Source organism: Aquarana catesbeiana, linkage group LG03, assembly GCF_042186555.1.
Source record: "Aquarana catesbeiana isolate 2022-GZ linkage group LG03, ASM4218655v1, whole genome shotgun sequence".
NCBI classification, from domain to species: domain Eukaryota; kingdom Metazoa; phylum Chordata; class Amphibia; order Anura; family Ranidae; genus Aquarana; species Aquarana catesbeiana.
This window is the reverse complement of record NC_133326.1, coordinates 516,375,807-516,390,306: the sequence shown is the minus strand read 5'-3', so window position 1 is coordinate 516,390,306 and position 14,500 is coordinate 516,375,807.

Sequence of the window (14,500 nt, the reverse complement as noted above, 5' to 3'; positions counted from 1 at the left end):
GATTCAAGGGATTGACCGATCGGATCCATTTGACACAGGCTCTATATACTTAGATAAATGGTACCCAAGCCTCGCAAAGAAAACACAAGATCCTGTGAGGTTTTGCCTGTAATGTGACCTCCAGGTGCTGGACCCTGAGAAGTGAAATCCTGGACACCACAGCGCTAAGGCATTCCTGCAGGGTGCTGTACAGGTCTAAGGGAGTGGACCCTAAACATGAAAAGGGTACCCAGTCCTTGAAGGTCCTCAAGTGACAGGAACCCGCCGTGATGGGTGAAGATTGGCCTCTTAGTTTCTAAGCTGCCCTGTGCCTGGATGGGTAAATGAAACCCCCTTATTTACTTTTTGGGGGTGTTCCAGTGATTGTAACAATCAGTCAAGCTAGCTAGAGGCTGGACACCTGTGTGCGGTGACCATATGGAGGAGTTTTGGGCTAGCTGTGGGTGTTTGCAAAGTGTACCTTTTTTGCTTGTGTCTGTTTTTTACTTGTATGATGGCACACAATGGTGCGCCATTTCGCCTTGGTTCGCCATGGCCCACGTGCATTCGCAAGAGCGCTGCTGTGCTCAGCAGTTTGTTGTTTGGTGGTCATGGCACATGTGACTTCGCCATAGGCGTTGTGAGCACTTGGAGCCGCGCATGCGCCGTAGCCTAATCTGCGCATGGAGATTCCCGTCATATGTGAAATACAGCCACGCCCGTTTGCCGGGACTGCACACGTGCATGCGCAGAACGTACCGGCGCACAGCCAGCTTATTTAAGCTGTGTATGCCAAGCATGTGGTGCTTCCAGAAGGAAGCTGTGGGACACAGAGCAGGCTCTGAACCAGGCATTTGCAGCAGTTCATTTCTCCTTACCCGGGTCAAGTGAGTCACCAGGTGTTGCTTGGCAGGCTAAGGTGCTTAGCTGGATTGTTGCATAGGGGCTTGGTGAGCCCTATCCAAGGGTCTCCCTTCTGAGGTGTGTTAATACTACACCCAGGTACTCTTTTTGTGGCTTGTAAAAGTCTTCAAAAAAGAGGCGTGGGACTAACACTACAAGGAAGGGCACACATATGTCGTCAGTAGCTCCTGATGAACCTAGTCGTATCCCTAGTGTTGTATCCCCTGAAAGACCAGAAGCTTCCGGGCAATCTGAGCCACTGCGCCTATCTGGAATTGTGCCTACAGTCAATGCTGCTGCTTCATCCTTTCTTACCAAGGATGAAATGTCCTCAGCCTTGGCCGGGTTAGAGCACAGGATTGCTGGCATGATTGCCTCCATCCTGCAGGGTGGCAAGAAGCGTGACGTCCCCCTCCCTTAAGCCTACTAGTTTGAAGCAGGAATGGTTGAGGATGGGGAAGAGCTAAAAGCTCAGGATTCTGTGGAGGGCCTGGCGGATGAGTCTGCTTCTGAGCAATCTGGACAGGAGGATATCCAGTTGGTGTCTACCTCTCAGTCGCAGAGGCTTTTTATCCAGACTTACTGATATGGTTCGTTCTGCCTTTTAAGTTGCCTCTTGCAGAGGTTACTGAGCCCCCCTGGGCCTCTTCAGGCCGCACATGCGTTCCCCTTACACCCACTGTTGGAACAGGTGATGTATGCTGATTGGGAACATCCTGACAGGATTTTTGTGCCTTCTAAGAGGTTTTCCCTTTTATATCCCATGGATGAAAAGTTCATTAAAACCACTTCCCTACCGGGCCAATTCTGACATTTCTCTCCTACATGTAAAAATCATCATTTTTTTGCTAGAAAATTACATAGAACCCCCAAACATTATATATTTTTTTTTTTAGCAAAGACCCTAGAGAATACAATGGCGGTTGTTGCAACTTTTTATCTCACACAGTATTTGCGCAGGAATTTTTCGAATGCGTTTTTTGGGGGAAAGAAACAGTTTTGTGTTTAAAGAAAAACAAAACAGTAAAGTTAGCCCAATGTTTTTGCATTTTGTGAAAGATGAAGTTACGCCGAGTAAATAGATACCTAACATGTCTCCAGCTGTAGATGCAGCAGTCTCTTCCTTTAAACAAGAACTTAACTTGTCCGGTGGATAATGCAGAGCTTGAAAGACCCTGTTGACAAGAAACTTGAGTCATTATTAAAGGCTTCCTTTTCTTTGGCCAGTTTAGCTATTCAGCCAGCTGTTGCAGCAATTGGTATCTGCCAGTCCATAAAGGATCAGGTCAGAAGGCCTGACGAGCCTAACCAGGAGGAGGATCATGCTGAAAATAAGACAGATATTCCTTGAGCGCTGTGTTTTGCTGTTGATGCCTTAAAGGATTCAATACAGCAGGTTTCTCGTTTGGCTCTCTTGTCTGTACATATGCGCAGATTTGTGGCTTAAGAATTGGTCAGCCGAGTTTCCTTGTAAGAAGTTATTGGCAGGTTTCCCCTTGGGGAACGTTTGTTTTGGTGATGATTTGGACAAATATATCCAAAAGATTTCCGGAGGGAAGAGCTCTCTACTTCCTGTAAAGAGAAGCACCAGGCGTCCCCCGTTTAAAACCTCAGGGACTGCTTCCTCAGGTGTCTCAGCGCCAAAGGCAGTTCCGCCACCAACAGGGCACTAGAGCCAGGGGCAAGTCACAAGGCCAGGGCCAGAAAAAGCCCTGGGTCCAAAGCTCTTCTAAACCAGCACCAAGCCCTCCTTTTGAGGGGATGCCCCCACTCTATTGGGTGGGGGGAAGGCTGCTGCACTTTGCGGACATGTGGAGAACAGTGGTTCAGGACGAGTGGGTCACCTTGACTATATCCTGCAGTTACAAGCTGGAGTTACAGGGGGTTCCCCCTCAGAGGTTTCTAAGATCCAGCGTTCCCTCGGATCCTCCAAAAAGAAACTTACTGTTTCAGGCACTACATCATTTAGTGCATCAAGGAGTGATTGTACAGGTTCCTGTATCCGAAAGGGGCGCAGGGTTTTATTCTAATCTGTTTACGGTGCAAAAACAAAACAAGGACACAAGGGCCATTTTGGATCTAAGATCCCTGAACCAGTATCTACTAAATCCAGTCCTTTCAGATGGAGTCTGTCTGCTCAGTTGTAGCCTCGCTCCAGATGGGAGACTTTCTAGCCTCCATCGATATAAAGGACATGTATTTACTTGTACCTATCTTTCAGCCTCATCAGAGGTTCCTGTGATTTGCAGTAGCGGAACGTAATTTTCAGTTTGTGGCTCTACCCTTCGGGCTTGCCACAGCTCCCCGGTTGTTCACAAAGGTCCTAGCACCAGTACTGGGTCTTTTAAGGGTCCAAGGGATCTTGGTGCTCAGGTATCTGGATGACCTCCTGCTCAGAGATCACTCACTACAGGCTCTAGAACAGAGCATAACCTGCAGAGGTATTTGGAAAGCTTAGGCTGGGTCATAAATACTGAAAAGTTAGCCTTGAGACCAGCTCAAAGTCTGAAGTATTTAGGTCTGATCCTAGATACGCTCCAAGCAAATGTATTGTTGCCACCCGTAAGGATCTGTGCCCTGAAGGATCAGGTGCATCAGATAAGGGGCACCAGACAACCCTCCATTCGGCTCTGTATGAGTCTTCTAGGAAAGATGGTGTCCTCCTTTGAGGCAGTGCCCTATGCCCAGTTCTATTCCAGTCCTATACAACAAGACATCTTGGCTTGGAACAGGAGAGGACAAGCCCTGGATTATGCAATGTTCTTATCTCCTTGGGCAAGCTTAAGCCTAAAGTGGTGGTTGCAGGATCAGAACCTGCGAAAGGGAAGATCATTCCTCACGGTAACTTGGAGAATACTGACTATAGATGTCAGTCTCTCAGGCAGGGGAGCAACCCTAGAGGGGCTCACAGCTCAGGGGAAGTGGTTAAGGACAGAACAGATCCTGCCCATCAACGTCCTGGAGTTACGGGCAGTACGTCTGGGCCTACGGTCCAGGACAGGGAAGCTTCAGGACTGCCCTATTAGGGTTCAGTCCTACAATGCCACTGCAGTGGCCTATATAAACCACCAAGGCGGTACCAGGAGTCGTTCAGCTCTGAAGGAGGTGAACCACATACTAGCCTGGGCAGAGGGACATGTGCCGATTCTATCTGCAGTCCATATGCCGGGAGTAGAAAACTGGAAGGCAGATTATCTCAGCCACCAGCAGAACTGCCCGGGAGAATGGTCCCTACACCCAGGGGTGTTCCAGGAAATTTGCCAGCTTTGGGGGTGGCCAGAGGTCGACCTATTGGCATCCTGGTTCAACAACAAGCTACAGCAGTTTGTGTCCTGAACAAGGGATCCTCTGGCAATCGGAGCAGATGCTCTGGTAGTTTCATGGAGCCAGTACTTCCTGCTTTATGCTTTCTCCCACAATCCGCTCCTTCCACATTTGTTGTGTAGGGGGTTCCAGTCATTCTGGTGGCACCAGCCTGGCCTAGAAGGCCCTGGTTCCCGGAGATTGTGAGACTGACAATAGACGTGCCATGGACGTTTCCACGTCGCCCCGATCTACTGTCTCAAGGTCTTATATTCAACCCCAATTTACAGTCTCTAAATTTGACAGCATGGCTATTGAAGCCAGGGTGTTTGAAGGACCATAGCATTTCGGGACCAGTGGTGTCTACACTAGTGAATGCTAGAAAAGCTGTCACTAGGAAGATCTATCATAAGGTCTGGAAGACTTGTATTGCTTGGTGTGAAGCCAGAAAATGGCATCTTCGGAAATGGGTGATTGGGAAAATTCTCTCTTTTCTACAGTCAGCTGTGGAAATCAGATTGGCTTTGAATACAATCAGAGGTCAGATTTCGGCCCTGTCAGTATTCTTCCAAAGGCCTTTAGCCTACTATTCGCTGGTCTGAACCTTTATGCAAGGGGCGACTTGGACTTGGTGCTGTCTGTGTTACAGAAACAACCATTTGAGCCTATCAAGCAAATTCCATTAGACTCGCTGTCATGCAAGCTAGCCTTCCTGATGGCCATCACCTCGGCTAGAAGGATGACGGAGTTGGCGGCCATTTCGTGCGGGGAACCATACTTGATCGTTCACCTCGACAGGGTCATGTTATGACCTGTTCCATCCTTTTTGCCAAAAGTGGTGTCGGCCTTTCATTTGAATAAGGACATTATTTTGCCTTCTTTTTTCTCTCAGCCTCGTTCGGCGGAAGAGAGACGACTGCATTCCTTGTCCGGGCAGTCGAGGTTTATTTGTCTAGATCTAGGGAGATTTGAGGATCGGACTCCTTTTTTGTTTTACCAAAAGGACCCAAGAAGGGGCAGGCTGCTTCCAAAGCTTCCATTGCCAATTGGGTCTGTCAATTGTTTATTCAGGCCAATGGTCTGAAATGTAAAGCTCCTCCCTTTAGTGTGAGAGCTCATTCTACCAGGGGTGTAGGAACCTCCTGGGCTTTTCGCCATCCGGTATCTGTGGCTCAGATTTGTAAGGCTGCTACCTGTTCTTGAGTGCATATGTTCACAAAATTTTATCAAGTGGATGTTCGAGCAGCCGAGGATTTGGCTTTTGGCCGCAGTGTACTGCGGGCTGCCGTATAAGGTCTGATGGCTATTGCTTGGCAGGGTGTCTCCCTCCCCTCAAGGCTATTGCTCTGGGATGTCCCAGTAGGTAATGAATATTAGGCTAACTGCATGTCCCATGATGTATGAAAAAGAAAATAGGATTTTTTCATCATACTTACCTGTAACATCCTTTTCTTTGAATACATCATGGGACAAAGAGATCCCTCCCCTCTTTTTTGAGGACTCAGTGCTTGCTACAAAACTGATGTACTTCCTGTATGGGGGGGTTATATAGGGGATCACTTTCTGTCTAAGACTTTGTCTACCAGTGTCCATTCACCTAGAGATGGTGTATAACCCAATAGGTAATGAATATTAGCCTAACTCTGTATCCCATGATGTACTCAAAGAAAAGGATTTTACAGGTAAGTATGACGAAAAAAATCCTATTTTACTTTTTCATTTGTACTTCACTCCACCTAAAAGATTTCAGTTTGTTTTTTTAACTGAGTTTTACAGCTTATAGGTCACATTAAAGGTGGAAAAAGTTCTGAAATTATTTATCTTGGTCTCATTTTTTTACATAGGTAGAAACCTGACATTTTAACAGGGGTGTGTAGACTTTTTATATCCACTGTAAATAAACCCCTTCTAGTAGTGATTATCTGCTGTTTTTGTACTATGAAGAGCTGACTTTTTGTTTAACCCCGTCATGGCAGGTGATATAAAAAGCATGCTGCTACTAAATGTCTTAGTGACAGCATGTGCTGGTTGCTTCAAGCTACCTGCCTATGAGGATGTCTGTCATGCATAATATTGTATTACAGTCCTGTCTTAAAATCTGCAAAACCAGTATTTTAGGTGTCTCAATTTTTTTTTTTTTCTTTAACCACTTCAATACCAGGCACTTTCGCCCCTTCCTGCCCAGGACAATGAGCTTTCAGTGCTGTCGCACTTTGAATGAAAATTGCGCGGTCATGTAACACTGTACCCAAGCTACAGTGGCTTGCGAAAGTATTCGGCCCCCTTGAACTTTTCAACCTTTTGCCACATTTCAGGCTTCAAACAGAAAGATATAAAATTTTTATTTTTTGTGAAGAATCACCAACAAGTGGGACACAATTGTGAAGTGGAACGAAATCTATTGGATATTTTAAACTTTTTTAGCAATTAAAAAACTGAAAAGTGGTGCGTGCAAAATTATTCGGCCCCTTTACTTTCAGTGCAGCAAACTCACTCCAGAAGTTCAGCGAGGATCTCTGAATGATCCAATGTTGTCCTAAATGAATGATGGTGATAAATAGAATCCACCTGTGTGTAGTCAAGTCTCTGTATAAATGCACCTGCTCTGTGATAGTCTCAGGGTTCTGTTGAAAGCGCAGAGAGCATCATGAAGACCAAGGAGCACACCAGGCAGGTCCGTAATACTGTTGTGGAGAAGTTTAAAGCCGGATTTGGATACAAAAAGATTTCCCAAGCTTTAAACATCCCAAGGAGCACTGTGCAAGCGATCATTTTGAAATGGAAGGAGTATCAGACCACTGCAAATCTACCAAGACCTGGCTGTCCCTCTAAACTTTCAGCTCAGACAAGGAGAAGACTGATCAGAGATGCAGCCAAGAGGCCCATGATCACTCTGGATGAACTGCAGAGAACTACAGCTGAGGTGGGAGAGTCTGGCCATAGGACAACAATCAGTCGTACACTGCACAAATCTGGCCTTTATGGAAGAGTGGCAAGAAGAAAGCCCTTTCTCAAAGATATCCATAAAACGTCCCGTCTAAAGTTTGCCACAAGCCACCTGGGAGATGCACCAAACGTGGAAGAAGGTGCTCTGGTCCGATGAAACCAAAATCGAACTTTTTGGCCACAATACAAAACGATATGTTTGGCGTAAAAGCAACACAGCTCATCACACAATCCCCACTGTCAAACATGGTGGTGGCAGCATCATGGTTTGGGCCTGCTTTTCTTCAGCAGGGACAGGGAAGATGGATGCAGCCAAATACAGGACCATTCTGGATGAAAACCTGTTGCAGTCTGCAAAAGACCTGAAACTGGGATGGAGATTTATCTTCCAACAAGACAATGATCCCAAACATACAGCAAAATCTACAAAGGATTGGTTCACAAATAAACGTATCCAGGTGTTAGAATGGCCAAGTCAAAGTCCAGACCTGAATCCAATCGAGAATCTGTGGAAAGAGCTGAAAGCTGCTGTTCACAAACGCTCTCCATCCAGCCTCACTGAGCTCGAGCTGTTTTGCAAGGAAGAATGGGCAAGAATTTCAGTCTCTCGATGTGCAAAACTGATAAAGACCTACCCCAAGCGACTTGCAGCTGTAATCGCAGCAAAAGGTGGTTCTACAAAGTATTAACGCAAGGGGGCCGAATAATTTTGCACGCCCCAATTTTCATTTTTTTATTAGTTAAAAAGTTTCAAAAATCCAAAAGATTTCGTTCCACTTCACAATTGTGTCCCACTTGTTGGTGATTCTTCACAAAAAATAAAAATTTTATATCTTTATGTTTGAAGCCTGAAATGTGGCAAAAGGTTGAAAAGTTCAAGGGGGCCAAATCCTTTCGCAAGCCACTGTAAATTTTTATAATTTTCTTCCCACAAATAGAGCTTGCTTTTGGTGGTATTTGATCACCTCTGTGGTTTTTAATTTTTTCTAAACAAACTAAAAAAGACCAACATTTCTGAAAAAAAAAAAAAAAAAAAAAAAGTTTTTCTTAGTTTCTGTTAAAATGTTGTTTTCTCCTTCACTGACGAGTCACTGATGAGTCGGCACTGATGAGTTGGCACTGATATGTAGAATTGATGGGCACTGATATTCAGCACTGATGGACACCGATAGGTGGCACTGACCGGCAGCACTGATGGACACCGATAGGTGGCACTGACCGGCAGCACTGATGCGCACTAATAGATGCCACTGATTGGGCAGGTACTGACAGGTGTTAATGCTGGGCACTAATTGGCACTATGGTGGGCACTGATTGGCACTATGGTGGGCACTGATTTGCACTGTGGTGGGCACTGATTGGCACCTTATTGGGCACTGACTGGACACCGATTGGCAGCTTATTGGTAGATTTGATGGGGCTGTGCTGATTATCAGCACAGACACCCCTCTGACGTGGAGAGTCGTCGATCATCTCTCCCTGTAAGCGCTAACTGAGGAATGCCGTTTACCGGCACTTCCTGGTTCACGCGATAAACAGCTGTGATTGGTCACAGCTGATCACGTGGTAAGAAGCTTCTGTCAGAGGCTTCTTATCACGATCGGAGATGCGGTGTGTCAGACTGACACGCTGCACCCGCGAATGCCGCGCTGCTCGCGGGCGCGCGCCGGCATGTTACCCTGCTGGACGTCATATGACACCTAGTCAGGATAACAGAACCACTTCCTGGCTGTCAATCTGTTATGGGCCGGGCAGGAAGTGGCTGAATAAAAATTTTGACCTCTGAGTCTGATGCTATGTACCAGATTCAACCTCTAATAGTATATACAGTACCTGTGTAATCTTCAGTTATTCCCAGAGAGAGAGAATATTTTGTTCCCTAACCATAAAGCTGATTATATGTACCACTGCGTATAGATATTCAAGAATAAATAGTTGGGTTTTTTTGGCTTGTTTTGGGTTTTTTATTTTTTTTTTTTATTTTACATATTACCTTAAAGTGATTGTAAAGTCTTGTTTGTTGTTTTTTTTTTTTTTTAATGTATACTTACCTGCTCTGTGCAGTTGGTTTTGCACAGAGCAGCCCAGATCCTCCTCTTCTCGACTCCTGGCCCCTCCCTCCTGTCGAGTTCCCCCACAGCCAGCAGCTTGCTATGTGGGCAGCCGAGTCACAGCTCCCTGTGTCCATTCAGACATGGAGCCCCGACCCGGCCCCCTCCCCCCTGATTGGCTAACTTACTTTGACAGTCGCAGAAACCAATGGCGGAGGGACTTGACATTTCTGGATATAGCTGGGTTTAGGTAAGTAAATAAGGGTTGCTGAGGAGGCTGCTATACAAAGGTGTTTTTTTTATCTTAATATACAGAATGCATTAAGATAAAAAAACACTTTTGCCAATTACAACTCCTTTAATTATACACCACACACTGTTTTGGAGGTTTTTATCTGATTGATTGAAACAATAATCGACCAACTAATTTATTATGAAAAAAATCGTTAGTTGCAGCTAGAGATGGGCCGAACACCCCTCGCTTCGGATCAGAACATGCGAACAGGCAAAAAGTTTGAGCGAACATGCGAACCCTATTAAAGGCTATGGGACACAAACATGAAAAATCAGAAGTGCTAATTTTAAAGACTTATATGCAAGTTATTGCCATAAAAAGTGTTTGGGGACCCGGGTACTGCCCTAGGGGACATGTATCAATGCAAAAAAAAGTTTTTAAAACTACTTTTTTCAGGAGCAGTGATTTTAATAATGCTTAAAGTGAAACAAATAAATAAAAAAAAATAAAATATTCCTTTAAATATCGTGTCTGGGGGGGTCCCCTTAGTCTGCCTCTAAAGTGGCGCATCTGTGTGATGTGTAAAACAGAAAAATTACATGAAGGAAAAAATTAAATCTAAACTTGCTCGCGGCTGTAATGCTGACTACCGGCAATATAGATAAAATTAAGAAAAAAAAAAAAACAGCGTGTGGCCCACTGCCCCAAAACCTCCCCCCACCCCCCCGTCCATACATGGCCGTTCGGGTCTGGTATGGATTTTATGGGGAACTCTGACAAAACATTTTTAAAAATTGGCGTGGGGGTCCCCCTCAAAATCCATACCATACCCTTATCCGAGCATGCAGCCTGGAGATTAGGATGGGGGGGAGTGAGCGCCCCCCCCCCCGAACTATACCATGCTACATGCCCTCAACATGTTGTTGGGACAAGAGCCTCTTCCCAACAACCCTGGCCATTTGGTTGTCAGGGTTTGTGGGCGGGGGGCTTATCGGAATCTGGAAACCCCCTTTAACAAGGGGACCTCCAGATCCTGTCCCCTCCCCCATGTGGATGGCATCGGGCACATTGTACCCCTACCCATTCACCAAAAAAAGTGTCAAAAAGTAGAAACCACAATAGACAATATTTGACAATTCCGCCCGACGGACCCAAAAACTAGAAATAAAAAACAAAAAAACTCCGCCTCCATGGGAGGCCTCCCGCCAGCTGCTGTCTTTTTCCTTTGACAGCTCTTATATAGGCAAGGGTGTGGCAACCCGCTGACCTAACCAGATGACCTTGCCTGAGGTCACATGATGTCAGAAGGGGGCCGAGTCACTGTTATGTCATTGGGTGGCCCCGCCCCTGCTTATATAACAGCTGTCCAGCCAAGAGACCTCCCATCGAGGCGGAGATTTTTATTTTTTTTTTCTATTTTTCGGGTCTGTCAGGCGGCGTGATTGAAGATCGATGGACACCGCAGGACACTTTATTTTTTTTTTAAATAAAGGAATTGTCAAAAATTGTCTCTTGTGGGTTTTTATTTTTTGACACTTTTTTTTTCGGTGAATGGGTAGGGGTACAATGTACCCACTACCCATTCACATAGGGGGGGCCGTGATTCAGATAAGCCCCCCCCCCATAGACCACGACAATCAATGCCCGGGGTTGTGGGGAAGAGGCTCTTGCCCCATCGGACCTTGGCAAGCATCATGTCTCCTCCAGACATGATGCTTGCCATTCAGGTTAAAGAGTTTGATCTTTGTTTTATTAGACCAGAGAAATTTGTTTCTCATGGTCTGAGAGTCCTTCAGGTGCCTTTTGGCAAACTCCATGTGGGCTGTCATGTGCCTTTTACTGAGGAGTGGCTTCCGTCTAGCCACTCTACCATACAGGCCTGATTGGTTGAGTGCTGCAGAGAGGTTTTTCTTCCTGGAAGGTTCTCCTCTCTCCACAGAGAAACGCTGGAGCTCTGTCAGAGTGACCATCGGGTTCTTGGTTACCTCCCTGACTAAGGCCCTTCTCCCTTTATCGCTCAGTTTGGTCGGGTGGCCCGCTCTAGGAAGAGTCCTGGTGGTTCAAAACTTCTTCCATTTACGGATTATGGAGGCCACTGTGCTCACTGGGACCTTCAATGCTGCAGAAATGTTTCTGTACCCTTCCCCAGATCTTTGCCTCAATATAATCCTGTCTCAGAGGGCTACATACAATTCCTTGGACTTCATGGCTTGGTTTGTGCTCTGATATGCACTGTTAACTGTGGGACCTTATATAGACAGGTGTGTGCTTTTCTAAATCATGTCCAATCAACTGAATGTACCACAGGTGGACTTCAATCAAGTTGAAACATCTCAAGGATGATCAGTGGAAACAGGATTCACCTGGGCTCAATTTTGAGTGTCATGGCAAAGGCTGTGAATACTTATGTACATTTTTTTCTGTCTTTTATTTTTAATAAATTCGCAAAGATTTCAAACAAACTTCTTTCACGTTGTGATTATGGGGTATTGTTTGTAGAATTTTGAGGAAAATTTAATCCATTTTGGAATAAGGCTATAACATAACAAAATGTGGAAAAGTAAAGCGCTGTGAATACTTTCTGAAATTGTGTGAGTTCAGCTGAACTCACACGATTTCATACCCGCATGTCAGTCCGACTTAGGGGGTGATTTCAGAGACATCTGGGTGGGTTTCTGCACAGATGTCTATTGAAATTGCACCTGAAGTCACCAAAAGTGGTACAGAAACTACTTTTGGGAATCAGTGCGGCGCCACAAAGTTGGCGTCGCACTGATTTGGATGGTGCCATTATGTTTATAAAAGAAAAAATTCGCTCTAGGTGTGTAGACAATTTCTAAGTGAATAAAACAACCTGTGAAGGAATATCCTGCAGCTAAGCACTATAACCTTGATAAAGGGCACTACTAGATAAATACAGAAAGAAGTGCAGCGCTGGATATATGCAAAACCCAAAAAATAGTGCTAATGAATAAATAAATAATTATTATATGTGAACCATAAACATTGGAATTAAATCAAGCACAAATATATAAAAGAAGTGCTTCACCATAGGGATACGTGTGTGGTTAATACCACCACAACCACATATCTTAGTAAAGTTCAAAATACAGAAACAAAAGTGTCCATAAAAAATTAAGGATTGAAGTGACTTTGTTGTGGCGATAAATTCGTGACTGTCACCGTGTATAGATTAAAGGCTTACTAGACAGCCTCTGATCAGAGGCATAATAGCATCAACTCGTGGTGTTGTCTTCACAGCGAATGGATCTCTTCCAGGGTGGTAAATGTGTGTCAGCAAACGGTCTCCATAAGCCTCCAGACAGCAACCCAATCAGGAAAAATCACTCCCAGATATCCAAGGGGAAAGAAAGAAACTCCAGTAGTGTAGAGCGCTTTGACTTTCCTTTATTAAAAATCGCCACATCGGCATCCATAAAACTTTTCCTTGCAAGGACGTATTTAAAAACAAACTCAGCTCAAAAACGAAACTCCGCGCATGCGCCGTCGGTACGAGCGTGTCTACCCTACGGCCGTTTCGTCAGAAATGACATCATCAGGGGCCCCAGCTCTTTAAAAAATGCGTTTGGCATCCACACCAGAGAATTCCTAAACAGATAGTTGAATTTTGGGAGAAAAACCATCTTTATCAGGTTAATGCGCCCTAACAGGTTAAGCGGAAGGTTACCCCAGGAGGCACAACGAGCTCTAAGTTGTGATATAACTGGGCGAATATTGAGTTCATGAAACTCCAAGGGATCTCGACTTATTCTAATACGGAGATATTTAAAACTCGAGACCCATTGCAACTGAGTAGGAGCCGCCGTCACCCGCGCCAAGGGGTCAAGAGGGAACAATACTGATTTGGACCAATTTATTCGGACCCCCGAGAACCGGCCGAACTCGTCAAATAACTCCAAAGCAGCCCGCAAGGAGGAGCCCGCGTCATGTAGGTATAAGAGCGCATCATCGGCGTATAATGACACCTTCTCCTCCAGGGGAGTGATCTGCAGCCCCTCCACCTCCCGGGACGCCCTGAGAAGGATGGCCAGGGGCTACAACGCCAGGGCGAACAGGGAAGGGGAAAGAGGACAGCCCTGCCGCGTGCCACGTTGCAACAGAAACCCCTCGGAGATCCCACCATTAGTCCTAATACAGGCAGAGGGCTTGTCATAGAGCAACTGCAGCCAGTGCAAAAAATGAGGGCCAAACCCATATCTACCCAGAACCTCCCAAAGATAGCCCCACTCAACCGAGTCAAATGCCTTCTCGGCGTCGAGTGAGGCAATGACTCTAGAACCAGCATTATCATGGGAGGCAGATAGGTTAAGCTGTAGTCTCCGCAAATTGATGTCAGTGCCCTTGCCGGGCATGAACCCCGTCTGGTCCACATGAATGAGTTCATCTAGGACCAGCCTCAGGCGGTTAGCCAATATCTTTGCCAACAACTTTGCATCGACATTAATTAAAAAAATCGGTCGATATGACGCACACTCCTCGGGGTCCTTATCCGCCTTAGGCACCAACACAATTACAGCTTCAGACATAGACTCCAGTAACGAGCCAAGTTCAACAAATTGGGCAAACAGTTTTGTAAGCTTAGGAGCCAGGAATTCTTGATAAGTGGAATAAAACTCAATCGGGATGCCATCTGCACCGGGAGTTTTCCCAGGCAGGGTAATATCCCTCTCTAGTATCTCGCCGGCTTTCCGAGACAAAATAGGAAAGTCCACCCTATCTAGGTAGGCCCCAAGCTCTGACAAATCATAATTCACTCTGGTCGAGTATAGTGATCTGTAATATCTCATAAATCTAGCAAGGATTTCATCAGAGTTCGTGAGAGGAATTCCTCACTCGTCCCTAATGCACCCAACATAGGTACTGGGATTTTGACCCCGGGACAACCACGCCAGCATTTTGCCATTTTTGTCACCGTGTTCAAAAACCCTTTGCGCAGTACCGAGCATTGATTTCTTTGTCATCTCTATCCTGAAGAGTTCAACCGCCCGCAACGCAAATTGCCAATTCCCATGGTTAAGAGGCGTAGGATCGGCCACATAACATGCCTCCTTGTCTTTCAGTT